The sequence below is a fragment of the Erpetoichthys calabaricus genome, chromosome 12 (assembly GCF_900747795.2).
Source record: "Erpetoichthys calabaricus chromosome 12, fErpCal1.3, whole genome shotgun sequence".
Taxonomy (NCBI): Eukaryota; Metazoa; Chordata; class Cladistia; order Polypteriformes; family Polypteridae; genus Erpetoichthys; species Erpetoichthys calabaricus.
The window spans coordinates 122,739,732-122,765,454 of record NC_041405.2 but is presented as its reverse complement, the minus strand read 5'-3'; the positions used below and the strand labels follow the sequence as shown (position 1 = coordinate 122,765,454).

Genomic DNA, 25,723 nt, shown 5'->3' with positions numbered 1-25,723 from the left:
ACATTCACTTTTAGTGGGAACAGTGTTGTTGATCACCTTTTTTTGCCAGTGCATCGAAGTCTGGTGTTAGGTTTGTTGTGGCAATTCTCAAAACAGATCTGAGGTGTTCATCACTCAACTGGGATCTGTGGGGTGCTTTGTTGGTGTTCATCACACTAAACGTCTGCTCACACACATACATAGAACCAAACAACAACAACATCTTCTGTGCCATCTTCTGGATGTTTAGAAATTTGGCTGCGCTTAATGAAGCATAAAACTCATCCAGTTTAAGAGAGTTGAACTTCTCCTTTAAGATGGTGTCACATTGGAGATCAATCAGTTCCAACTGCAACTCCTGTGGCGCCGTTTCAGGGTCTTGTGTGAAGGGACATGACACCAGCTGAAGTGACTTGTAAATTTTTCCAAAATCAGAGAGCCGACGGCAGAATTCTCCATGCAGGTCGTCCAGTGATTTCCTGTATTTTTTCACAAGTCGAGGGGCCTCTTTCAGCGTAGCGGTGTGGGGAAATGAGCGAATGAGTTGTTGGACATTTGCTTTGAGAATAAAGCTAGCTTGGTTTTTATGGCTCTGACGTTTGTGTACATTTCATGCACAAACTGGTCTTTCCCTTGTAGCTTCACGTTCAGCTCATTCATGTGTGTCAGCATGTCCACAGCAAAAGCTAAATCACAAAGCCAATCTATGTCACTCAGCTCAGGAAAATCGCCAGCTTTCTCAAGTAGCTCCAAAAATTAGATAATCTCCTGTTTGAGCTCCCACACTCGTTGACATACTTTCCCCAAAGTTAACCAGCGGACATTGGAGTGGTAAAGCAAGTCCTGGTGATCAGCGTCAGTTTCTTCAAGAACCTTATTAAACTGACGATGCTGAAGTCCCCTCGCTCGAATAAAGTTAACGAGTTTTACAATTGGCTTCACTACGTAGTCAAGCTGCAAAACAGATTTACACAGTGCTTCTTGGTGGATTAGGCAGTGTAAGAAAATTACCTCCTGCTCAGGGTTGTCCTTCTACACCCTCTCCTGAACTCTTTTGAGCAACCCAACGTTTTTCCCAGTCAGATTTGGCGATCCATCTGTGGTAACGTTGGCGAGCGTACTCCAAGGTAGCTTGTGCCTTTTGATGACCCCCGACATGCTGTCATACAAGTCCTCTCCCTGCGTTTTCCCCTTTAGGGATTCCATGTCCAAAAACTCCTCCATTATCTCAAAATTGTCATTAATCCTTCTGATAAAAATTAAAAGCTGAGCAGTGTCCTTTATGTCATTACTTTCATTCAGTGCCAAGGAATATAATGTAAATGACTCCGCTTTTTTGTTTAGCTTGCTAGCTAAGTCTTCGTCAATTAGCTCAACATGGCGAGTCACTGTCCTGCGTGATAAGCTAATTTTTTCAAATGTGTTCTTGCTCTCAGGACACAAGATACCTGCTGTCTCTACCATGCACTCTTTGAGAAACTCCCCTTCGGAGAAAGGCTTGCTGGTCTTTGCTAATTTGAATGCCAGCACATAACTTGTCTTTGTGCTTGATTTTTGGATGGCAGTTTTTCAGCTAAAGGTGTTTTGCTGAGCCTGCAAACTAGCTGCCAACCTCTGAGTAGTAGCCGTCCGTTCTTGCATTGACTGGTTGTTAGCGTAATTGGCATGCTTGGTGGAAAAGTGACGGCTGATGTTGTATTCCTTTAAAACTGCAATGGTTTCTTGGCAAATAAGACATACATCCATTGACCGGACTTCAGTGAAAAAGTATTTAGTTGTCCATTCCTTATTAAACACTCGGCACTCACTGTCGAATTTTCTTTTCTTTGGCCCACTCATTGTTCCAAATGGGTTCAGAGCAGTAGCAGAGTAATAACAGAGAGTAACCCGGACTCTGCAAAATCAAGTCAATGTATCACTGTGCCTAATGCGCCACCTGGTAGAACACCAGGCATTACAGGACAAGGTCAAATGAATGCAGTCATAATTATGATATGATTTGATTTGGGCAATTCTGTACCAATCTTCAGCACGCCGGATTAAAAAGACCAATGGGCCGGAGCCGTAGTTTGCCCACCCTTGCCTTAGACTAACTCATTTTCATTGGAGTGTGCCAGACCCCGACAGGTCCTCATACTGACACTTGAACTATTCCAGAAGCTTGTTATGCAGCTCTTAGCTAAAGCTATGCTGGTGTTTTGGATGCTACTTTTTTGTCCTGTGATATTTTACTCTTTTCTCATATTATACAGTATCTGCTATAATATTAGAAAAAAAAATTAAAATATTTGGAATCTGAAATGTCATGTAAACTGTTTAAGGCTCATCTTCTCAGATTTGCAAAAAATAAATTAAGGATGGGCAAAAATTAATTTGATAAGAAAAGTAAACAATTACAATTTAAGTGGGGATCTGAACAAGACAGACTTTGCAGTTTGTGTTTATGTATACAATTTTGGCTAAATATGAAGTGAGGTTAGGAGGGTGCACTGACACATTGCTTTGCCGCATCCACCACACAACAAACCACCACAGGATCCCAACTTTTTAGGACCCGAGTGCAGCCATGCAACGGGTGACACCTCATATGAAGCAGACGCATTAATGGCCACTAATGCCACCCATCTATCTGACTACAGAATATCAGCAGAGCTCAAGCAGCATGGAAGAATCAAAAACACATCAGGGTTTACTCTCAGATTTATTTCTATGTAAAAAAAAATGTACAAATATAGAAAATGTATTTACTGTATTAATCTATCATATGACATTAATCTGCAGTTATAAATATTTATATTCCAGGTTTAAAATGTCTTTAAACTGTAGCATAGATTGGAATATCTACTTAAAGGAACACTCAATAACTGAAAGAACCACAACCCAAACTAAAATACAACACAGAAGAAGCAAAACATACATTAAATAAATTGTAACAACAAAAGATGGCAGAAAATTAAGGTGCATTTAAGGGTTCACAAAAACAAAATATACAGAAAAGACGATCTCACTGATAAAAAAAAAACAAAAAAAAAAACAAAGTTTCAACATTATATACAGGATTTTACATTATACACAGTTTAGATAAAATACCTCATGAAATAATGATTTCTTTCAAAGATTTTTACTGTCAGTTAGTTTTTAAATAATAACTTTTGTTTGGACTCATCATACCATTTGTTTGAAAGTAAACCATGGACATTGACTCTTCTTCCATATAAACAGTAAAAAAAAAAATCAAAAATAAGTTTAATATTTCCCAAATGATAAATGATTAAACATTAAGATCTATAATAAATTCTAAGCATGTCCAAATGATCGCAGGTTATTGAAATATAACATCACATTCTCAAACCCATGGGGTGCCATCCCTTCATAGGACCCACTCGTACACACATCCAGACTCGCATGGAGCCAGTAAAGAATCCTGAAGCATTCTAACCTGCATGTCTGCACAATGTGGAAGGAAAACTGAAGTTTCTGAAGAACACCTCGTGTAGACATGGGGAGAACATGCAAACTCAGTTCAGAAGTTAGTGCCGAACATGCACCCTGGACACTGGCTCTGTGAGTCATCAGTGCTAACCACTGAGACAACTAAAAATGATGAAACTTGAAATATTTGCAATGGTATCTGATAACCTATAACACAAAAGATAAAGCAAAACTTTAAAACAGATAGACATCTTTAGTTGATTTAAAAATTACTTCATATTTTATAAATGTCAGCTACACATTGATAAAAATAGATTGCCATCAAACAATCAAGCAAAACTGAAGCAATTCAACTGCCAGAAATAATTTATAACATGTTCATCATATAAAAGTCCGTAGACTCTGTTAATATTTAGCTCAGCTTTGTGTAAGTCCATTATATACTACAGTACATTTTATAGTTCAGGTGAGGCACAGTTGAATTGAGCAGGGTTGTGAAATGAGCATTGCTAAGACATACCAGTTGCTGATCTATTCAACTATCAATAATTCTGAATGAAAGACACCAAACGTTGAGTATACTAAATATTACATAACATTCCCTAACGCAGTTAATCCATTTCAGGATTGTGGGGTAGGAGCCTCTCTGTGCAGCACTGAATTTAAGGAAGGATGTGGTGTTAGTCCAGAATAGGGTCCATTCATGCACACAACCCTACTCACATACCGGACCAATTTAGATTTGACAGATAACCGTAATTACATGATAAGGAAACAAGAGTACCTGAAGGAAACACCACACAGTCAAGGGGAGAATGTGCAGACCCCATATGGACAACAAAACAAAATAGATTTCAAGCCCAGGTCACCAGATCTGTAAGCCACCAGTGTTAACCAGTGTGCCACCATCACAGTTTTTCACATCAAGTGAAATGATGGATTCACAGGCAAGAGTTTTGGGCCACTGGATGAAAATGTACACATGAAATAAGATCAAGAATGTGACCCTGAGGCATTTTCTAATGCCCATGTTACAACAATAGAAATACAGTTCTGGGTGGGATCAAAATAGAGTTCTGGTATAACTATCAGACATTTGAGTTTATCAAAGGGGATTTGGCAACCAATATGAGGTTTCTTTCTTTACTTGCTGTACTGGCAACAAGACTGCACTGGGATATAAATAAACTACACTAAGAAATAAAGACTCCCTGAATGAAACAAGTTAAAGAATTTCAAAATTACAGAGTGATTTACCTCATTTTTTTGGTGTAGACCAATTTCACAATCTATTCTTTTTTGAGAACATTTTTAGGGCCTGTCTAATACTATAAATTATTAGATTTATATACTGTAACTAGATAACATGCACTTGGTTCTGTTTTAATAGCAACAACTACTTTTGGCATTTTAGCAGGGCACCTGAATGGTGTTATATACAACAAAGGCATTTTTGGTTTGTATCATATATTTCTGGTAGAAGGTACATCATTTTAATCATAAAGCAATAATAATTCCTGAGTTGTAGAGCACTTTATAATACATAGAAAGTGTTGCTTTGGAATGAGGATTTATTCTTTTGCTTTCAGTTGGTCTTTTTGGGACTCTTACTTCCAGATTGCCTTTTTATCCAGACTCCATTTGGTCACAGATTCATCCCATTTCACCACCTGCATAATAAATTCAAATCAGAAAGACAATCAGCTAAGGAGAGGAGACTGGAATTTCTCAAATAAATTGTAATGCATAAGGTGTGACTGAAGATGATTGTCAACTACTTTTTCTAGTATTTTAGAGAGAATGGGTAAATTTGAAATAAGCCTATAATTATTTAGTATGTGTGGGTCTAGGTCTGACTTTTTAAGTAATGGTTTAATGACTGACACTTTTAGTGCATCAGGTACTGTGCCATGCAATAATGAACTATTGATAATATTTAGAATAGGCGCTGCAAGAACATCCATTGCACTTTTTACTAGTTTTGTTGGCACTGGATCTAGGGAACAAGTAGTGGGCTTCATTTTAGAAATTAAAGTTAAGAATTCCTGCTCAGTTACAGGATTAAAATTACAGCAGTGCTGAATGCAATGTGAGACAGGGTCTGCTAAGCTAGTATTTGGTTTGTACTGTGATGCTGAAATCTGGGATCTTATATTTTTAATTTTCTCATTGAAGAAGTTCATAAAGTCTGTAATATCTATTGGTATTTTGCACTGTAGGTCTGAATTTCCAATTGTTAATTTAGCCACTGTTCTAAACAGTACCCGAGAGATTTTTATTATTGCTATTTATTATTGTAGAATAGTATTCTGAGTGAGCTTTAAAGAGAGCTTTTTTATATTTTTTAACACTCTCTGTCCGTGCAATTTGAAAGACATGTAGTTTTGTTAACATCCTACACTGAATTGTTTCTTGTGGAATCTCCAGCTGTCTTCAAGAAAATTTGATTCCTTTGTACTAAATCTTTGTTCCTTCCTCCTCAACCATTGTCCACATCACTCTCCCTTGTATCCTCAGTAGAAAGGTCTCACCTGCCATTTGAAGCACTCTCTTTATTTTTTGTGGGCTACATGTTGACACTCTCTGTGGTGGGTTGGCACCCTGCCCAGGATTGGTTCCTGCCTTGTGCCCTGTGTTGGCTGGGATTGGCTCCAGCAGACCCCCGTGACCCTGTGTTTGGATTCAACGGGTTGGAAAATGGATGGACGGATGGATGTTGACACTCTTTGACCTTATTTGGTCCTCCTCATCTTTTTTGAACAGTGGGTAATGTTTAATGTTATACTCATCTCCAACTCTTACTTTAAGCTACTTCTGTAGTAACAAATGTTTATGTGGTTGTTTACAGTGAAGTAGTATGATGGCACTGTGTTTAGTGTTGCTGCCCAACAGTCTCAGAGACGAGCATTTGAATTCCTAGCCCAAGTGGCATTTCCATGAACACTGCACAATCTTCTCATCTCTGTTTGTTGGGTTAACTGATAGCTACAAATTAGGCTTGCATTAGTGAGTTTGGGTGTAAGCCAGAAAGCCCTACTGATGGAATGGTGCCCAGAGCACTCACCTTGAACTAAATTAAGAGGTTTTGATGACAAATGAATGGATGTTTCTCAGCCACAATCAAAGCAGTCATCCTCCTCTGTGAACCACAGCAAGTTTACAAACCCCCTCTTCGCCTCTAATTCACAAATGCCATGTCACACTGTCGTTATTTCATGGTTGGATTACTAGGATTGTCTTTCCAAAGGTCTGCTTTCTCAAAGAATTATCGGATTATAATAGACGCAAAGTGCAGCTATAATTAAGACATGTAAGTAACAACCGTACAGCATCACCTTTCAATTTGATTATTTTCCAAAATAAAACAATTTTCTATATTCTTCTGAGGAGTTCTAAAGCTGTAAATTTCCACAGCATACCTTAGACCAGGGGTGGGCAAACCTTTTGGCTCAGGGGCCACATTGACTTTTAAAATTTGACAGACGGGACGGGCCAGCACTAGATGCATACATATTAAACATAAACATAAAAAAAAGCATTACAGTGTTAATGTTTACATTCACTTTTAGTGGGAACAATGTTGTTGATCACCCTTTTTTGCCAGTGCATTGAAGTCTGGTGTTAGTTTTGTTGTGGCAATTCTCAGAACAGATCTGAGGTGTTCATCACTCAAGTGGAATCTGTGGGGTGCTTTGTTGGTGTTCATCACACTAAACGTCTGCTCACACACATACATAGAACCAAACAACACCAGCATCCTCTATGCCATCTTCTGGATGTTTGGAAATTTGGCTGCGCTTAATGAAGCATAAAACTCATCCAGTTTAAGAGATCTGAACTTCTCCTTTAAGACGGTGTCACATTGGAGATCAATCAGTTCCAACTGCAAGTCCTGTGGCACCGTTTCAGAGTCCTGTGTGAAGGGACATGACACCAGCTGAAGTGACTTGTAAATCTTTCCAAAATCAGAGAACCGACGGCAGAATTCACCACACAGGTCGTCCAGTGAGTTCCTGTATTTTTTCTCAAGTCGAGGGTCCATTTACAGCATAGCCAGTGTGAGGAAATGAGCGAATGAGTTGTTTGATATTTGCTTTGAGAATAAAGCTAGCTTGGTTTTGATGGCTCTGATGTTTGTGTACATTTCATGCACAAACTGGTCTTTCCCTTGAAGCTTCACGTTCAGCTCATTCATGTGTGTCAGTATGTCCACAGCAAAAGCTAAATCACAAAGCCAATCTGTGTCACTCAGCTCAGGAAAATCGCTAGCTTTTTCAAGTAGCTCCAAAAATGAGATAATCTCCTGTTTGAGCTCCCAAACTTGTTGACATACTTTTCCCAATGTTAACCAGTGGACATTGGAGTGGTGAAGCAAGTCCTGGTGATCAGCGTCAGTTTCTTCAAGAAACGTAATAAACTGACGATGCTGAAGTCCCCTCGCTCGAATAAAGTTAACGAGTTTTACAACTGGCTTCACTACGTAGTCAAGCTGCAAAACAGATTTACACAGTGCTTCCTGGTGGATTAGGCAGTGTAAGAAAATTACCTCCTCCTCAGGGTTGTCCTCCTTCACCCTCTCCTGGATTCTATTGAGCAACCCGACGTTTTTTCAAGTCAGATTTGGCAATTCATTTGTGGTAACGTTGACGAGCGTACTCCAAAGTAGCTTGTGCCTTTTGATGACCCCCAACATGCTGTCATACAAATCCTCTCCCTGCGTTTTCCCCTTTAGGGATTCCATGGCCAAAAACTCCTCCATTATCTCAAAATTGACATTAATCCCTCTGATAAAAATTAAAAGCTGAGCAGTGTCCTTTATGTCATTACTTTCATCCAGTGCCAAGGAATATAATATAAATGACTCCGCTTCTTTGTTTAGCTTGCTAGCTATTGTAAGTCTTCGTCAATTACCTCAACACGGCGAGTCACTGTCCTGCGTGATAAGCTAACTTTTTCAAATTTGTTCTTGCTCTCAGGATACAAATTACCTGCTGTCCCTACCATGCACTCTTTGAGAAACTCCCCTTCGGAGAAAGGCTTGCTGGTCTTTGCTAATTTGAATGCCAGCACATAACTTGCCTTCGTGCTTGATTCTTGGATGGCAGTTTGTCAGATAAAGGTGTTTTGCTGAGCCTGAAAACTAGCTGCCAACCTCTGAGTAGTAGCCGTCTGTTCTTGCGTTGACTGGTTGTTAGCATAATTAGCATGCTTGGTGGAAAAGTGACGGCTGATGTTGTATTCCTTTAAAACTGCAACGGTTTCTTGGCAAAGAAGACATACAGCCTTTGACCGGACTTCAGTAAAAAAGTATTTAGTTGTCCATTCCTTATTAAACACTTGGCACTCACTGTCAACTTTTCTTTTCTTTGGCCCACGCAATGTTGCAGATGGGTTCAGAGCAGTAGCAGAGTAATAACGGAGAGTAGCCCGGGCTCCGCAAAATCAAGTCAATGTATCACTCCGCCTAATGCGCCACCTGGTTGAACACCAGGCATTACAGGACAAGGTCAAATGAATGCAGTCATAATTATGATATGATTTGATTTGGGCAATTCTGTACCAATCTTCGGCGGGCCGGATTAAAAAGGCCAACGGGCCAGATGTGGCCTGCGGGCCGTAGTTTGCCCACCACTGCCTTAAACTAACTCATCTTCATTGGAGTGTGCCAGTCCCCCACAGGTCCTCATACTGACCCTTGAACTATTCCAGAAGCTCGTTATGCAGCTCTTAGCAAAAGCTATGCTGGTGTTTTGGATGCTGCTTTGTTGTCTGTGATATTTTACTCTTTTCTCATATTATACAGTATCTGCTATAATATTAGAAAAAAAAATTAAAATAGTTGGAATTTAAAGTTTCTGAAGAACACCTGGTGTAGACATGGGGAGAACATGCAAACTCAGATCAGAAGTTAGTGCCGAACATGCACCCTGGACACTGGCTCTGCAAGTCAGCAGTGCTAACCACTGAGACAACTAAAAATGATGAAACTTGAAATATTTGCAATAGTATCTGATAACCTGTAACACAAATGATAAAGCAAAACTTTAAAACCGATAGACATCTTTAGTTGATTTAAAAATTGCTTCATATTTTATTAATGTCAGGAACACATTGTTAAAAATAGATTGCCATAAAACAATCAAGCAAAACTGAAGCAATTCAACTGCCAGTTATAATTTATAACATGTTCATCATATAAAAGTCCGTAGACTCTGTTAATATTTAGCTCAGCTTTGTGTAAGTCCATTGTATACTACAATACGTTTTATAGTGCAGCTGAGGTACAGTTGAATTGAGCAGGGTTGTGAAATGAGCATTGCTAAGACATACCAGTTGATGATCTATTCAACTCTCAATAATTCTGAATGAAAGACACCAAACGTTGAGTATACTAAATATTACATAACATTCCCTAACGCACTTAATCCAATTCAGGATTGTGGGGTAGGAGCCTTTCTGCGCAGCACTGAACGCAAGGAAGGATGGGGTGTTAGTCCAGTATAGGGACCACTCATGCACACAACCCCACTCACATACCGGGCCAATTTAGATTTGATAACCTTATCTACATGATAAGGAAACAAGAGTACCTGAAGGAAACACCACACAGTCAAGGGGAGAATGTGCAGACCTCATATGGACAACAACACAAAATAGATTTCAAGCCCCGGTCACCAGATCTGTAAGCCACCAGTGTTAACCAGTGGGCCACCATCACAGTTTTACACATCAAGTGAAATGATGGATTCACAGGCAAGAGTTTTGGGCCACTGGATGAAAATGTAAACATGAAATAAGATCAAGAATGTGACCCTGAGACATTTTCTAATGCCCATGTTACACAATAGAAATGCAGTTCTGGGTGGGATCATAATAGAGTTCTGGTATAACTATCAGACATCTGAGTTTGTCAGATGGCAACCAATGTGAGGTTTCTTTCTTTACTTGCTGTACCAGCAGCAAGACTGCACTGGGATATAAATAAACTACACTAAGAAATAAAGACTCCTTGAATGAAACAAGTTAAAGAATTTCAAAATAACAGAGTGATTTACCTTACCTCATTTTTTTGGTGCAGACCAATTTCACAATCTATTCTTTTTTTGAGCACAATTTTAGTGCCTGTCTAATACTATAAATTAATAGATTTATATGACTAGATAACATGCACTTTTTTCTGCCTCACTCCACGCTGTCCATGCAACGCGGCCGCAGAGAGCTTAAACAACTGGGCACATCCACATAAAAATGACAAGGGGTGAGCGAGCTTTCTTGAAGGCTTTTTACTGGACATACCTCGTTGTAAACTGAAATATATAGAAAAGAAACATACAGGCATTTACAGGTGTACAATCAAAGACAATAAAGAATGATTTACAAAACAATGCAGTACATAGCAGACAGTGTACATTTAACAATAAAGCTTTAAAAGACACTTACAAGGCGAGTGATTTCCACGGATGGATCAAGACAAAGAGAAGCGCGTAGACAGAGGTTCAAATTGCTGCGTACCACAACTAACCAGACCCAGGGGTTTATATACCCTAAAGACACGTTTTGGACGTGACTGGAACAAAAGATAAAGGGGTGCCTACGTGAGATACATGGGGTGTATTGTATTCAAATGTTTATTATGGGACCTACGTGCTTTACGTGAGTTTCATGGATTTTTATAGCACCACTGTAAGTGTGGGACGTAACTGACTGGTGTGTTAGTAAATGACAAGATGGAGGGAGAGCACAGTTCAACAAATAACAGTCGCAACTAACAAGATGTGGGGCAGAACACTCCCCGTCTGATATAATAACATTATATCACTTCTTCTTCTTTCGACTGCTCCTGTTTGGGGTTGCCACAGCAGATCATCTTCTTCCATATCTTTCTGTTCTCTGCATCTTGCTCTGTTACACCCATCACCTGCATGTCCTATCTCACCACATCCATAAACCTTCTCTTAGGCCTTCCTCTTTTCCTCTTCCCTGGCAGCTCTATCCTTAGCATCCTTCTCCCAATATACTCAGCATCTCTCCTCTGCACATGTCCATACCAACGCAATCTCACCTCTCTGACTTTGTCTTCCAACTGTTCAACTTGAGCTGACCCTCTAATGTACTCATTTCTAATCCTATTAATCCTCGTCACACCCAGTGCAAATCTTAACAACTTTAACTCTGCTACCTCCAGCTCTGTCTCCTGCTTTCTGGTCAGTGCCACCGTCTCCAACCCATATAACACAGCTGGTCTCACTACCGTCTTGCAGACCTTCCCTTTCACTCTTGCTGATACCTGTCTGTCACAAATTACTCCTGACACTCTTCTCCACCCATTCCACCCTGCCTGTACTCTCTTTTTTACCTCTCTTCCACAATCCCCATTACTCTGTGTTGTTGATCCCAAGTATTTAAACTCATCCACCTTCGCCAACTCTACTCCCTGCATCCTCACCATTCCACTGACCTCCCTCTCATTTACACACAAGTATTATGTCTTGTTCCTACTGACCTTCATTCCTCTCCTCTCTAGAGCATATCTCCTCCTCTCCAGGGTCTCCTCAACCGTCTCCCTACTATCGCTACAGATCACAATGTCATCAGCAAACATCATAGTCCACGGGGACTCCTGTCTAATCTCGTCTGTCAACCTGTCCATCACCATTGCAAATAAGAAAGGGCTCAGAGCTGATCCCTGATGTAATCCCACCTCCATGTTGAATGCATCTGTCACTCCTACCGCAGACCTCACCACTGTCACACTTCCCTCGTACATATCCTGTAAAACTCTTACGTACTTCTCTGCCACTCCCGACTTCCTCATACAATACCACAGCTCCTCTCAAGGCACCCTGTCATATGCTTTCTCCAGGTCCACAAAGATGCAATGCAACTCCTTCTGGCCTTCTCTATACTTCTCTATCAATATCCTCAGAGCAAACATTGCATCTGTGGTGCTTTTTCTTGGCATGAAACCATACTGCTGCTCACTAATCATCACCTCACTTCTTAACCTAGCTTCCACTACTCTTTCCTATAACTTCATGCTGTGGCTCATCAATTTTATTCCCCTGTAGTTACTGCAGTTCTGCACATCCCCCTTATTCTTAAATATCGGCACCAGTACACTTCTTCTCCACTCCTCAGGCATCCTCTCACTTTCCAAGATTCCATTAAACAATCTGGTTAAAAACTCCACTGCCATCTCTACTAAACACCTCCATGCTTCCATAGGTATGTCATCTGGACCAATGGTCTTTTCATTTTTCATCCTCTTCATAGCTGTTCTACTTCCTCCTTGCTAATCCGTTGCACTTCCTGATTCACTATTTCCACATCACCCAACCTCTTTTCTCTCTCATTCTCTTCATTCATCAGCCTCTCAAAGTACTCTTTCCATCTGCTCAACACACTCTCCTCGCTTGTGAGTACGTTTCCATCTTTATCCTTTATCACCCTAACCTGCTGCACATCTTTCCCAAGATGCATAATAACATTATATCACTAAACAGTACATATAAACAAATATTGTATGAATTTATCCATCTTTTTTAGGGACTAGTAGAATAGTTTTTGGAGATGCCTTAAGAGGTAGTTTTAACTTCTATTTTTCTTATAGTACCATCACTGCTAGGGAATACCGTGGTGACTAATCCCATAGGCCATTCATTGCGTGACAGTTGACTGTTCTTTAGCAACACAATGTCTCCTATTTGTAAATTTCTAGATGGGTGGGCCCATTTCTGCCTGCTTTGTAGAGTGGGGAGGTATTGATGTCTCCATATTGTCCAGAATTCATTTGCCATGGCTTGTACTTATCTCCACTGGCTTTTAAAAAGGTCATTCCTTGTGACATTACCTGGAGGTGCTGACACACCAGTTTTCTGGGTAAGCAGCATTGCAGAGCTCAATAAAAATTGCATCTCTGGGTCACAGGAAATTGGGACAAGTGGTCTGGCATTTAGTATCGCAGATACTTCTGTCAGAAAGTTACAAAGGACTTCATGAGTGAGGTGAGACAGTCTACTCTGTAGAAACATAGAGTCAAGTATTCTACCTGTCATGCCAATCATACGCTCCCAGGCACCTCCCATGTGTGATGCGTGAGGGGGGTTGAACTCCCAAGTACATCCCTGTTCGCTTAAGTATCGTAGGATGCTCAGAGTCTTTTACAAATCCTAGTTCTCTGCTAGCTCCAATAAAGTTTGTTCCGCAGTCAGACCTAAGTTGCTTTGCAGGACCACGTATTGCAAAAAATCTTCGCAAGGCATTGATACAACTACCAGTGTCCATAGATTCAACTACTTCAATGTGCACAGCTCTAGTGCTCATGCAAGTGAAGAGTATTGCCCAATGCTTGTTTTGAGCCACACCTCCTTTTGTACGTTGTGTGGTAACTGACCATGGGACAAACACATCCAGTCCTACATAGGTGAAAGGAGGGGATGTGTTGATGCGTTCTTGGGGAAGGTCTGCCATCAATTGTTTTTCCATCTTGCCTCTGAGCTTACGACAGGTGGTGCAAAGATGAAGAACAGAACTTACAAGTCTCTTACCACCAACTACCCACAGACCTGATGCTCTAATGGCTCCTTCTGTGAATAGACGACCCTGGTGTTGAATGTCTTTGTGATAGTGCTCCACTAACAAAGCTGTAAAATGACTTTTTCTTGGGAGTATAATAGGGTTATTTTCGCTTTGGTCGATATCTGCATGCTTCAGTCGCTCTCCTACCTTGATAAAGCCATCATTCAGCATAGGGTGGAGTTTAAGAAGAGAACTGCTTATGGGGAGGTTTCTCTTTGCTGTGAGTGAATCAATTTCATTTGAGTATGCCTCTCTCTGGACTGACTTAAGAATTACATTCCTTGCAGCAGTGAGCTCATCTGGGGCATGCGGTTTGTTACATCAATGCCAGCCATTACAGTTTCTGTGTGAGTCAGAGCGTGTCTTAAAAGAACGGACTATATGGATGAGAAGTGCAACAACTCTCAGGGCAGAATGCCAGGTGGAGAAATGTTGGAAGCGCTTAGGACTAAGTGGTCTTGGTGATTTTAATAGAGCAAACCTCAGGCAAGAACTGCCAAAATTCAGTCAGCATATTAAGTGTCCTACCAGGGACAAAAACACACTGGACCACTGCTACACTACATTAAAGGATGCTTATCGCTCTGTCCCTCGTGCTGCCCTGGGACTCTCTGACCACTGTTTGGTTCATCTTCTCCCAACTTACAGGCAGAACTTAAGATCTGCAAAGCCTGTGGTGAAAACGGTGAAGAGATGGACCAACGAGGCAAAGCTGGAACTACAAGCCTGCTTTGACTGTACTGATTGGAGTGTTTTTGAGTCTGCAGCGACAGACCTGGTTGAGCTTACTGACACTGTGACATCCTACGTCAGTTTTTGTGAGGATGTGTGTGCCCATGAAAACTTTTCGCACATACAACAACAACAAACCCTGGTTTACTACAAAACTCAGGCAGCTTCGTCAGGCTAAGGAGAAGGCCTACAGAAGTGGGGACAGAATCCTGTATAATCAAGCCAGAAACACATTGACAAAGGAGATCAGAGTAGCAAAGAGGTGCTACACTGAAAAGCTGGAAAATAGGTTTACAGCCAACGACCCTGCATCAGTGTGGAGAGGTTTGAAAGACATCACCAACTACAGGAAACCATCCCCCCATACTGAAGAGAACCATCAACTGGCCAACGAGCTGAATTTGTTCTACTGCAGGTTTGATAATCCCTCTTTCACACCTCTCACCCACGCCAATCAAAATACAGTCCCAGCACTCACTACCAAGCCCCTGCCCCTCCCCACTGACACCATACCTGCACTCAGGATCTGTGAAGGGGACGTGAGTCAGCTCTTCAGGAGACAGAAGATCAGGAAGGCACCAGATCCAGATGGTGTGTCACCCTCCTGTCTTAAAGTCTGTGCTGATCAGCTGGCCCCCATATTTACACAGATCTTCAACAGATCCCTGGAGCTATGTGAAGTTCCCTCCTGCCTTAAGCGTTCCACAGTTATCCCGGTTCCAAAGAAAACCTCCATTGCAGGGTTAAATGACTACAGGTCAGTCGCCCTGACGTCTGTGGTCATGAAATCCTTTGAAAGACTGGTGTTGACCTACCTGAAGGACATTACAGACCCCCTGCTTGACCCCCTACAGCTTGCTTACCAAGCAAACAGGTCAGTGGATGATGCAATCAACATGGGACTGCACTACATCCTGCAACATCTCGACTCTCCAGGGACATATGCTAGGATCCTGTTTGTGGACTTCAGCTCGGCGTTCAACACTATCATTCCAGAAGTCCTCCACACCAAACTCACTTGGCTCACTGTACCAGCTCCCATCTCCCAGTGGATCAAAAACTTCCTGACAGATAGGAAGCAGCAAGTGAGACTGGGAAAAATCACATCCAGCACACGAACAGTCAGCACTAGCGCCCCCCAGGGATGTGTCCTCTCTCCTCTGCTCTTCTCCCTCTACACAAATGACTGCACCTCAAGAGACCCGTCTGTTAAAATCCTGAAGTTCGCAGATGATATGACAGTCATTGGCCTCATCAAGGACAGTGACGAGTCTGTATACAGACGAGAGGTCGAACAGCTGGCCCTCTGGTGCAGTCAAAACAACCTGGAACTGAACAAGCTTAAAACTGTGGAGATGACAGTGGACTTCAGGAGGAGCCCCCCAGTGCTGCCCCCTCTCACACTACTCAACAGCATTGTGTCTGCTGTGGAAAACTTCAGGTTTCTGGGATCCACAATTTCCCAGGACCTAAAGTGGGAACTAAACATAAACACAATTGTTAAAAAGGCCCAGCAGAGGTTGTACTTCCTGCGCCAGCTCAGGAAATTCAACCTGCCTCAGGAGCTGCTCATCCAATTTTACTCTGCAGTAATCCAGTCTGTTCTCTGTTCATCTATCACAGTCTGGTTTGGCTCAGCCACAAAACAGGACAGGAACAGACTTCAACGGACAGTCAGGATTGCAGAAAAAATCATTGGTGTTGATCTGCCCTCCATTCAAGACTTATACAGATCTTGAGTCAGGAGATGGGCAGAAAACATCATTGCAGACCCATCACACCCTGGTTACAACCTTTTTCAACTTCTTCCCTCTGGTAGGCGCTACAGAGCACTGTACGCCAAAACTACCAGACATGTGAACAGTTTCTTTCCTCAGGCCATCACTCTCATGAACACTTAAGTCAATCTCACAGCATCAGGGACAATACTAGGTAAAACCGGAGTCCAATTCCTTGTATGTGTACATATACTTGGCCAATAAAGCTAATTCTGATTCTGATTCTGATTCTCTCTAGTCAGAGTGATGAAGCTGGTTATTTCTGGGCGTACCTCCGCATCTAGCTCAGGATGGATAAGTTCAAAGTTTTCTTGTGCTTCATGGGAAATTTGTTGTTGCTTGTGTAGAAAAGCTGGTCCAGTAAACCAAAAAGTGTTGGCAAGCTGAGAAGCAGGTACTGATCTTGTTGCAAGATCGGCAGGATTCTGATCTGAGGGAACATAATACCACTACTCTGGCTTTGTCGTCTGACGAATGCATTGGACTCTATTGTGTACATACACAAAGAAACTCCTGGCCTCATTAAATATGTAGCCGAGAACGACTTTACTGTCGCAGTAGAACTTGACTGAGTCCGACTGGAAATCCATCTCATCTAGAATGAGTTCTGCCAATTCTACTGCGAGTACTGCTGCACACAGTATGGTTGGTTATGGCTGGGGGGTCAATTTGGCTTTTCCCAGAACAAATCCCACATGACACTGTCCACTCTTGGTGGTAATTTTAAGGTATGCTACTGCACCAATGGCCACATTAGATGCATCCGAGAAGACACACAATTCAGTATGCTTTGCCTGGGCCAGGCCACGAGGAGCATATGTGCATGGGATATGAAGATATTTTAAATCCTGTAGAGAGTTTTGCCAGATCTTCCACTCTTCTAATTTATCCTTTGAAAGTGGGGTATCTCAGTCACCAGGGCCATGGGAGATTTTTCGCAGCAATGCCCTTCCTTGTATGGTTACCGGGGCTGCTAGCCCAAGGGGGTCAAAAAGGCTGTTGACTGTGGACAAAACTGCACGACGTGTAAATGGTTTTTCTCCTTCTGAAATTGTAAATGTAAATGTGTCAGATTCTATCTCCCAACTGAGTCCTAGACTTCTTTGGGCTAGAAGAATCTCTTTAGTAATATCCACATCCTTTATGCTTTTGGCTAGGTCATCTGCTGTAAAGGCTTTCATTACTAAGGTACAGTTTGAAGCGATTTTGTGTAGCTTTAGGTTAGATTGTGCCAAAGATGCTTGTGTCCGTTTTAGCAGACTAATGGTTTCAGTTTCCGTTGGCAGAGAAATAAGACCATCGTCTACATAGAAATGTCTCTGTATAAACTGCCGTGTATCTGCTCCATGCTCATGTTCACCTTCCACAGCTGCTTGTCTCAACCCATAGATGGCAACTGCAAGGGAAGGACTATTTCCAAAAACATGCACTCGCATCTGATATTCAGTTATGTCTTTAGTTTTGTCATTGTCTTGATGCCACAGAAACCTCATTTCCGGTGGTCTTTTCTCACCATGAAACAATAGAACATTTGCTCAATGTCTGCAGTTACTGCTACGGGTTCCTTTCTGAAACGGATCAACACGCCAAGCAGAGAATTATTTAAGTCTGGTCCTTTCAGTAGAATGCTGTTTAGTGACATGCCACAGTACTGTGCACTGGAGTCAAAAACTACCCTTATTTGACCAGGCTTCTGTGGATGATATATTCCAAAAATTGGCAGGTACCAGCATTCCTCCCCTTCTTTCAGTGGAGGGGCTGGTTCTGCATGTCCATTCTCGAATATTTTCCCCATAAAGCTGGTGAACTGCTTTTTCATCTCGGTCTTCTGTCTAAAGAATGCTGCAGAAGGACAAGGCGAGAAAGAGCCTGTTCACGATTATTAGAGAGACGAGGTCTGGGAGATTTTAAAGGGAGTGGTGCAACCCAGCTATTCGCTTCATCTCTGCATCTCTTCATCTTTTTCCTTAATTTTTAAAAAGACTTGATCTTCAATAGAGAGGGCACATTTGTTGTCATTTTTTGTTCTTTCAAATATTGACTTGCCCAGCATATCATTATGAGCAGACTTGATCAAAGGGGCCAATGGTGTTGGCTCCCCGCCGTAAGTCACCCTTTCTCTCAAGCAAAGGTGGTTGTAGCAAGGCGTGAAAAGTGACAGTCGTCCATTTTCCAGCACACTTGTCTTGAAAGTACAAACTGCCAGCTTGTGAGCATTTCCGAGGCAAACTTCACCTACAAGAACCCAACCTAGGTCAACTTTTTGAGCAAAGGGTGCATTGTCAGGGCCATTACTTTGCTGCCTCACTTTGTGCACTCTGATGATGTCTCTTCCAAGCAGTAGCAGAATATGGGCATTAGTATCCAATTCTGGAGCAATGTTTCTTGAAGGCTTTTTACTGGATGTACCTCGTTGTAAACTGAAACATATACAAGCATTTACAGGTGTACAATCAAAGGCAATAAAGAATGATTTACAAAGCAATGCAGTACATAGCAGACAGTGTACATTAAACAATAAAGCTTTAAAAGACACTTACAAGGCGAGTGATTTCCATGGTTGCATGAAGACAAAGAGAAGCGCATAGACAAAGGTTCAAATTGGTGCATACCACAACTAACCAGACCCAGGGGTTTATATACCCTAAAGATACGTTTTGGACGTGACCGAAACAAGAGATAAAGGGGTGCCTATGTGAGACACATGGGGTGTATTGTATTCAAATGTTTATTATGGGACCTACGTGCTTTACGTGAGTTTCGTAGATTTTTATAGCACCAATGTGAGTGTGGGATGTGACTGATTGGTGTGCTAATAAATGACAAGATGAAGGGGGAACACAGTTCAACAAATAACAGTCTCAACTAACAAGATGTGGGGCAGAACACACTTGGTTCTATTTAATGGCAACAACTACTTTTGGCATTTTAACAGGACACCTGAATGGTGTTATATACAACAAAGGCATTTTTGGTTTGTATCATATATTTCTGGTAGAAGGTACATCATTTTAATCATAAAGCAATAATAATTCCTGAGTTGTAGAGCACTTTATAATACATAGAAAGTGTTGCTTTGGAATGAGGATTTATTCTTTTGCTTTCAGTTGGTCTTTTTGGGACTCTTACTTCCAGATTGCCTTTTTATCCAGACTCCATTTGGTCACAGATTCATCCCGTTTCATCACCTGCATAATAAATTCAAATCAGAAAGACAATCAGTTAAGGAGAGGAGACTGGAATTGGACTCAAATAAATTGTAATGCGTAAGGTGTGACTGAAGCTGATTGGTGACTACTTTTTCTAGTATTTTAGAGAGAAAGGGTAAATTTTAAATAGGCCTATAATTATTTAGTATGTGTGGGTCTAGGTCTGACGTTTTAAGTAATGGTTTAATTACTGACACTTTGAGTGCATCAGGCACTGTGCCATGCAATAATGAACTATTTATAATGTTTAGAATAGGCGCTGCAAGAACATCCATTGCACTTTTTACTAGTTTTGTTGGCACTCGATCTAGGGAACAAGTAGTGGGCTTCATATTAGAAATAAAGTTAAGGCTTCCTTCTCAGTTACAGGATTCAAATGACTACAGTGCTGAATGCAATGTGAGACACGGTCTGCTAAGCTAGTATTTGGTTTGTACTGTGATGTTGAGATCTGGCATCTTTTTTTTTCTCATTGAAGAAGTTCATAAAGTCTGTACTGCTACTATCTGTTGGTATTTTGCACTGTAGATCTGAATTTCCATTTGTTAATTTAGCCACTGTTCTAAACACTACCCGAGGACTTTTTTTATTGCTATCTATTATTGTAGAATAGTATTCTTTAAATAGTGAGCTTTAAAGAAAGTTTTTTTAATATTATTTAAAACTCTCTGTCCATGCAATTTGAAAGACATGTAGCTTTGTTAACATCCTACACTAAATTGTTTCTTTTGGAATCTTCAGCTTTCTTCAAGAAAATGTGATTCTTGTACTAAATCTTTGTTCCTTCCTCCTCAGCCATTGTCCGGATCACTCTCCCTTTTATCCTCTGTAGAAAGGTCTCACCTGCCATTTGAAGCACTCTCTTCATTTTTTGTGGTCTACATGTTGACACTCTTTGACCTTTTTTGGTCCTTCTCATCTTTTTGGAATAGTGGGTAATACAGGTGCTGGTCATAAAATTAGAATGTCATGACAAAGTTGATTTATTTCAGTAATTCCATTCAAAAAGTGAAACTTGTATATTAGGTTCATTCATTACACACAGACTGATGTATTTCAAATGTTTATTTCTTTTAATTTTGATGATTATAACTGACAACTAATGAAAGTCCCAAATTCAGTATCTCGGAAAATTAGAATATCAACTAAGACCAATGCAAAAAAAGGATTTTTAGAAATGTTGGCCAACTGAAAGTATGAACTTGAAAAGTATGAGCATGTGCAGCACTCAATATTTAGTTGGGGCTCCATTGGCCTGGATTACTGCAGCAATGCGGTGTGGCATGGAGTTGATCAGTCTGTGGCACTGCTCAGGTGTTATGAGAGCCCATGTTGCTCTGATAGTGGCCTTCAGCTCTTCTGAATTGTTGGGTCTGGTGTATTGCATCTTCCTCTTCACAATACCAAGGTCAAGCGAGTTTGCTGGCCAATCAAGAACAGGGATACCATGGTCCTTAAACCAGGTACTGGTAGCTTTGGCACTGTGTGCAGGTGCCAGGTCCTGTTGGAAAATGAAATCTGCATCTCCATAAAGTTCGTCAGCAGCAGGAAGCATGAAGTGCTCTAAAACTTCCTGGTAGACGGCTGCATTGACCTTGGACCTCAGAAAACACAATGGACCAACACCAGCAGATGACATGGCACCCCAAACCATCACTGACTGTGGAAACTTTACACTGGAACTCACGCAACGTGGATTCTGTGCCTCTCCTCTCTTCCTCCAGACTCTGGGACCTTGATTTCCAAAGGAAATGCAAAATTTACTTTCATAAGAGAACATAACTTTGGACCACTCAGCAGCAGTCCAAAGGCGAGACGCTTCTGATGCTGTCTCTTGTTCAAGAGTGGCTTGACACAAGGAATGCGACAGCTGAAACCCATGTCTTGCATACGTCTGTGCATGGTGGTTCTTGAAGCACTGACTCCAGCTGCAGTCCACTCTTTGTGAATCTCCCCCACATTTTTGAATGGGTTTTGTTTCACAATCCTCTCCAGGGTGTGGTTATCCCTATTGCTTGTACACTTTTTTCTACCACATCTTGTCCTTCCCTTCGCCTCTCTATTAATGTGCTTGGACACAGAGCTCTGTGAACAGCCAGCCTCTTTAGCAATGACCTTTTGTGTCTTGCCCTCCTTGTGCAAGGTGTCAATGGTCGTCTTTTGGACAACAGTCAAGTCAGCAGTCTCCCCCATGATTGTGTAGCCTACAGAACTCGACTGAGAGACCATTTAAAGGCTTTTGCAGGTGTTTTGAGTTAATTAGCTGATTGGAGTGTGGCACCAGGTGTCTTTAATGTTGAATCTTTTCACAATATTCTAATTTTCTGAGATACTGAATTTGGGACTTTCATTAGTTGTCAGTTATAATCATCAACATTAAAAGAAATAAACATTTGAAATACATCAGTCTGTGTGTAATGAATGAATCTAATATACAAGTTTCACTTTTTGAATGGAATTACTGAAATAAATCAACTTTGTCATGATATTCTAATTTTATGTCCAGCACCTGTATTTTATGTTATACTCATCTCCGACTCTTACTTTAAGCTATTTCTGTAGTAACAAATCTTTATGCGGTTGTTTACAGCGAAGTAGCATGATGGCACTGTGTTTAGTGTTGCTGCCCGACAGTCTCAGAGACGAGCATTTGAATTCCTAGCCCAAGTGGCATTTCCATGAACACTGCACAATCTTCTCATCTCTGTTTGTTAGGTTAACTGATAGCTACAAATTAGGCTTGCATTAGTGAGTTTGGGTGTAAGCCAGAAAGCCCTACTGATGGAATGATGCCCAGAGCACTCACCTTGAACTAAATTAAGAGGTTTTGATGACAAATGAATGGATGTTTCTCAGCCCCAGTCAAAGCACTTTTCCTCCTCTGTGAACCACAGCAAGTTTACAACCCCCTCTTCGCCCCTAATTCACAAATGCCGTGTCACACTGTCGTTATTTCATGGTTGGATTACTAAGATTGTCTTTCCAAAAGGCTGCTTTCTCAAAGAATTATCGGAGTATACTAGGCGCAAAATGCAGCTGTAATTAAGACACGTAAGTAACAACCATACAGTATCACCTTTCAATTTGATTCTCTTCCAAAATAAAATAATTTTCTAAATTCTTCTGAGGAGTTCTAAAGCTGTAAATTTCCACAGCATACCTTAGACCAGGGGTGGACAAACCTTTTGGCTCAGGGGCCACATTGACTTTTAAAATTTGACAGATGGGTCGTGCCAGCACTAGATGCATACATATTAAACATAAACATAAAAAAGGCATTACAGTGTTAATGTTTGCATTCACTTTTAGTGGAAACAGTGTTGTTGATCACCCTTTTTTGCCAGTGCATCGAAGTCTGGTGTTAGTTTTGTTGTGGCAATTCTCAGAACAGATTTGAGGTGTTCATCACTCAACTGGGATCTGTGGGTTGCGTTGTTGGTGTTCGTCACACTAAAAGTCTATTCACACACATATGTAGAGCCAAACAATGCCAGCATCATCTGTTCCATCTTCTGGATGTTTGGAAATTTGGCTGCGCTTAATGAAGCATAAAACTCATCCAGTTTAAGAGAGTTGAACTTCTCCTTTAAGATGGTGTCACATTGGAGATCAATCAATTCCAACTGCAACTTCTGTTGTGCCATTTCAGGGTCCTGTGTGAGGGGACATGACACCAGCTGAAGTGACTTGTAAATTTTTCCAAAATCAGAGAACTGACGGCAGAATTCTCCATGCAGGTCGTCCAGTGATTTCCTGTATTATTTCAGAAGTTGAGTTGCCTCTATCAGCATAGCCAGTGTGGGGGAAATGAGCGAATGAGTTGTTTGATATTTGCTTTGAGAATAAAGCTAGCTTGGTTTTGATGGCTCTGACGTTTGTGTACATTTCATGCACAAACTGGCCTTTCCCTTGTAGCTTCATGTTCAGCTCATTCATGTGTGTCAGTATGTCCAAAGCCAATCTGTGTCACTCAGCTCAGGAAAATCGTCAGCTTTCTGAAGGAGCTCCAAAAATGAGATAATCTCCTGTTTGAGCTCCCACACTCGTTGACATACTTTCCTCAAGCAAGTCCTGGTGATCAGCGTCAATTTCTTCAAGAAACTTAATAAACTGACGATGCTGAAGTCCCCTCGCTTGAATAAAGTTAACGAGTTTTACAACTGGCTTCACTACGAAGTCAAACTGCAATACGGATTTACGCAGTGCTTCCTGGTGGATTAGGCAGTGTAAGAAAATTACCTCCTGCTCAGGGTTGTCCTCCTTCATCCTCTCCTGGATTCTTTTGAGCAACCCGACGTTTTTTCCAGTCAGATTTGGCGATCCATCTGTGGTAACGTTGACGAGCGTACTCCAAGTTAGCTTGTGCCTTTTGATGACCCCTGACATGCTGTCATACAAGTCCTCTCCCTGCGTTTTCCCCTTGTCACAAACTCGACTCAGGGTCATAGAAAGATTTGGGGCATCCACCCATATAATGGATTTCCTGGCTTCAAAGTCGTGCAAGTGAATACAGCACTGATGTGCACAAAACCGAGTCCAAAACAGAACTGAGGGAATAGGGAAAAGGTGGAGGCTTTTAAAGGGGAAGACAGAAAGTTAGGTCGAAGGGGTCAGGCTCATGAAGGTCTTCCGCCATAGGTTCGAGCTCAGACGTGACATCACAGGGGCTGGAGCCAGCAAGGTCTCCTTCCATAGGCTCTGTCCCGGAAGTGACGTCAAGAGGGCCAGATGGGATCTCCCGTGAATGGTCTACAGGAAAGGGAGAAAAAGAGTCAGTGCACTCTGCCACATTCCGGTATGACTCAGAATTGCCCTTACTTAAGCCCTTTAGCTGCCTCCCATGCGCACGTGTGTGACACCATTTAGGGATTCCATGGCCAAAAAATCCTCCATTATCTCAAAATTGTCATTAATCCCTCTGATAAAAATTAAAAGCTGAGCGGTGTCCTTTATGTCATTACTTTCGTCCACTGCCAAGGAATATAATGTAAATAACTCTGCTTTTTTGTTTAGCTTGCTAGCTAAGTCTTCATCAATTAGCTCAACACAGCGAGTCACTGTCCTGCGTGATAAGCTAAGTTTTTCAAATTTGTTCTTGCTCTCAGGACACAAAATACCTGCTGTCCCTACCATGCACTCTTTGAGAAACTCCCCTTCGGAGAAGGGCTTGCTGGTCTTTGCTAATTTGAATGCCAGCACATAACTTGCCTTTGTGCTTGATTCTTGGATGGCAGTTTGTCGGATAAAGGTGTTTTGCTGAGCCTGCAAACTAGCTGCCAACCCCTGAGCGGTAGCCGTCCGTTCTTGCGTTGACTGGTTGTTAGCATAATTAGCACGCTTGGTGGAAAAGTGACGGCTGATGTTGTATTCCTTTAAAACTGCAACAGTTTCTTGGCAAATAAGACATACATCCGTTGACCGGACTTCAGTGAAAAAGTATTTAGTTGTCCATTCCTTATTAAACACTCGTCACTCACTGTCGACTTTTTTTTTCTTTGGCCCACTCATTGTTCCAGATGGGTTCAGAGCAGTAGCAGAGTAATAACAGAGAGTAGCCCGGGATCCTCAATATCAAGTCAATGTATCACTGTGCCTAATGCACCACCTGGTGGAACGCCAGGCATTACAGGAGAAGGTCAAATGAATGCAGTCATAATTATGATATGATTTGATTTGGGCAATTCTGTACCAATCTTCAGCGGGCCGAATTAGAAAGACCAGCAGGCCAGATATGGCCCGCGGGCCGTAGTTTGCCCACTCCTGCCTTAAACTAACTCATCTTCATTGGAGTGTGCCAGACCCCCACAGGTCCTCACACTGACCCTTGAACTATTCCAGAAGATTGTTATGCAGCTCTTTGCAAAAGCTATACTGGTGTTTTCGATGCTACTTTCTTGTCCTGTGATATTTTACTCTTTTCTCATATTATACAATTTCTGCTATAATATAAGAAAAAAAATAAAATAGTTGGAATCTGAAATGTCATGTAAACTGTTTGAGGCTCATCTTCTCAGA

General features: G+C 41.5%; 1 long non-coding RNA gene across 1 annotated transcript; it reads right to left on the bottom strand.

Moving 5' to 3' along the window:
- Positions 1-2,713: 2,713 nt before the first annotated feature.
- Positions 2,714-10,584, bottom strand: LOC127529984 (uncharacterized). Its single transcript, XR_007936551.1, has 2 exons — positions 10,472-10,584; positions 2,714-4,668 (listed from the first exon to the last, which is right to left on the bottom strand). It is a non-coding gene; the product is annotated as an uncharacterized LOC127529984 (long non-coding RNA).
- Positions 10,585-25,723: the final 15,139 nt, after the last annotated feature.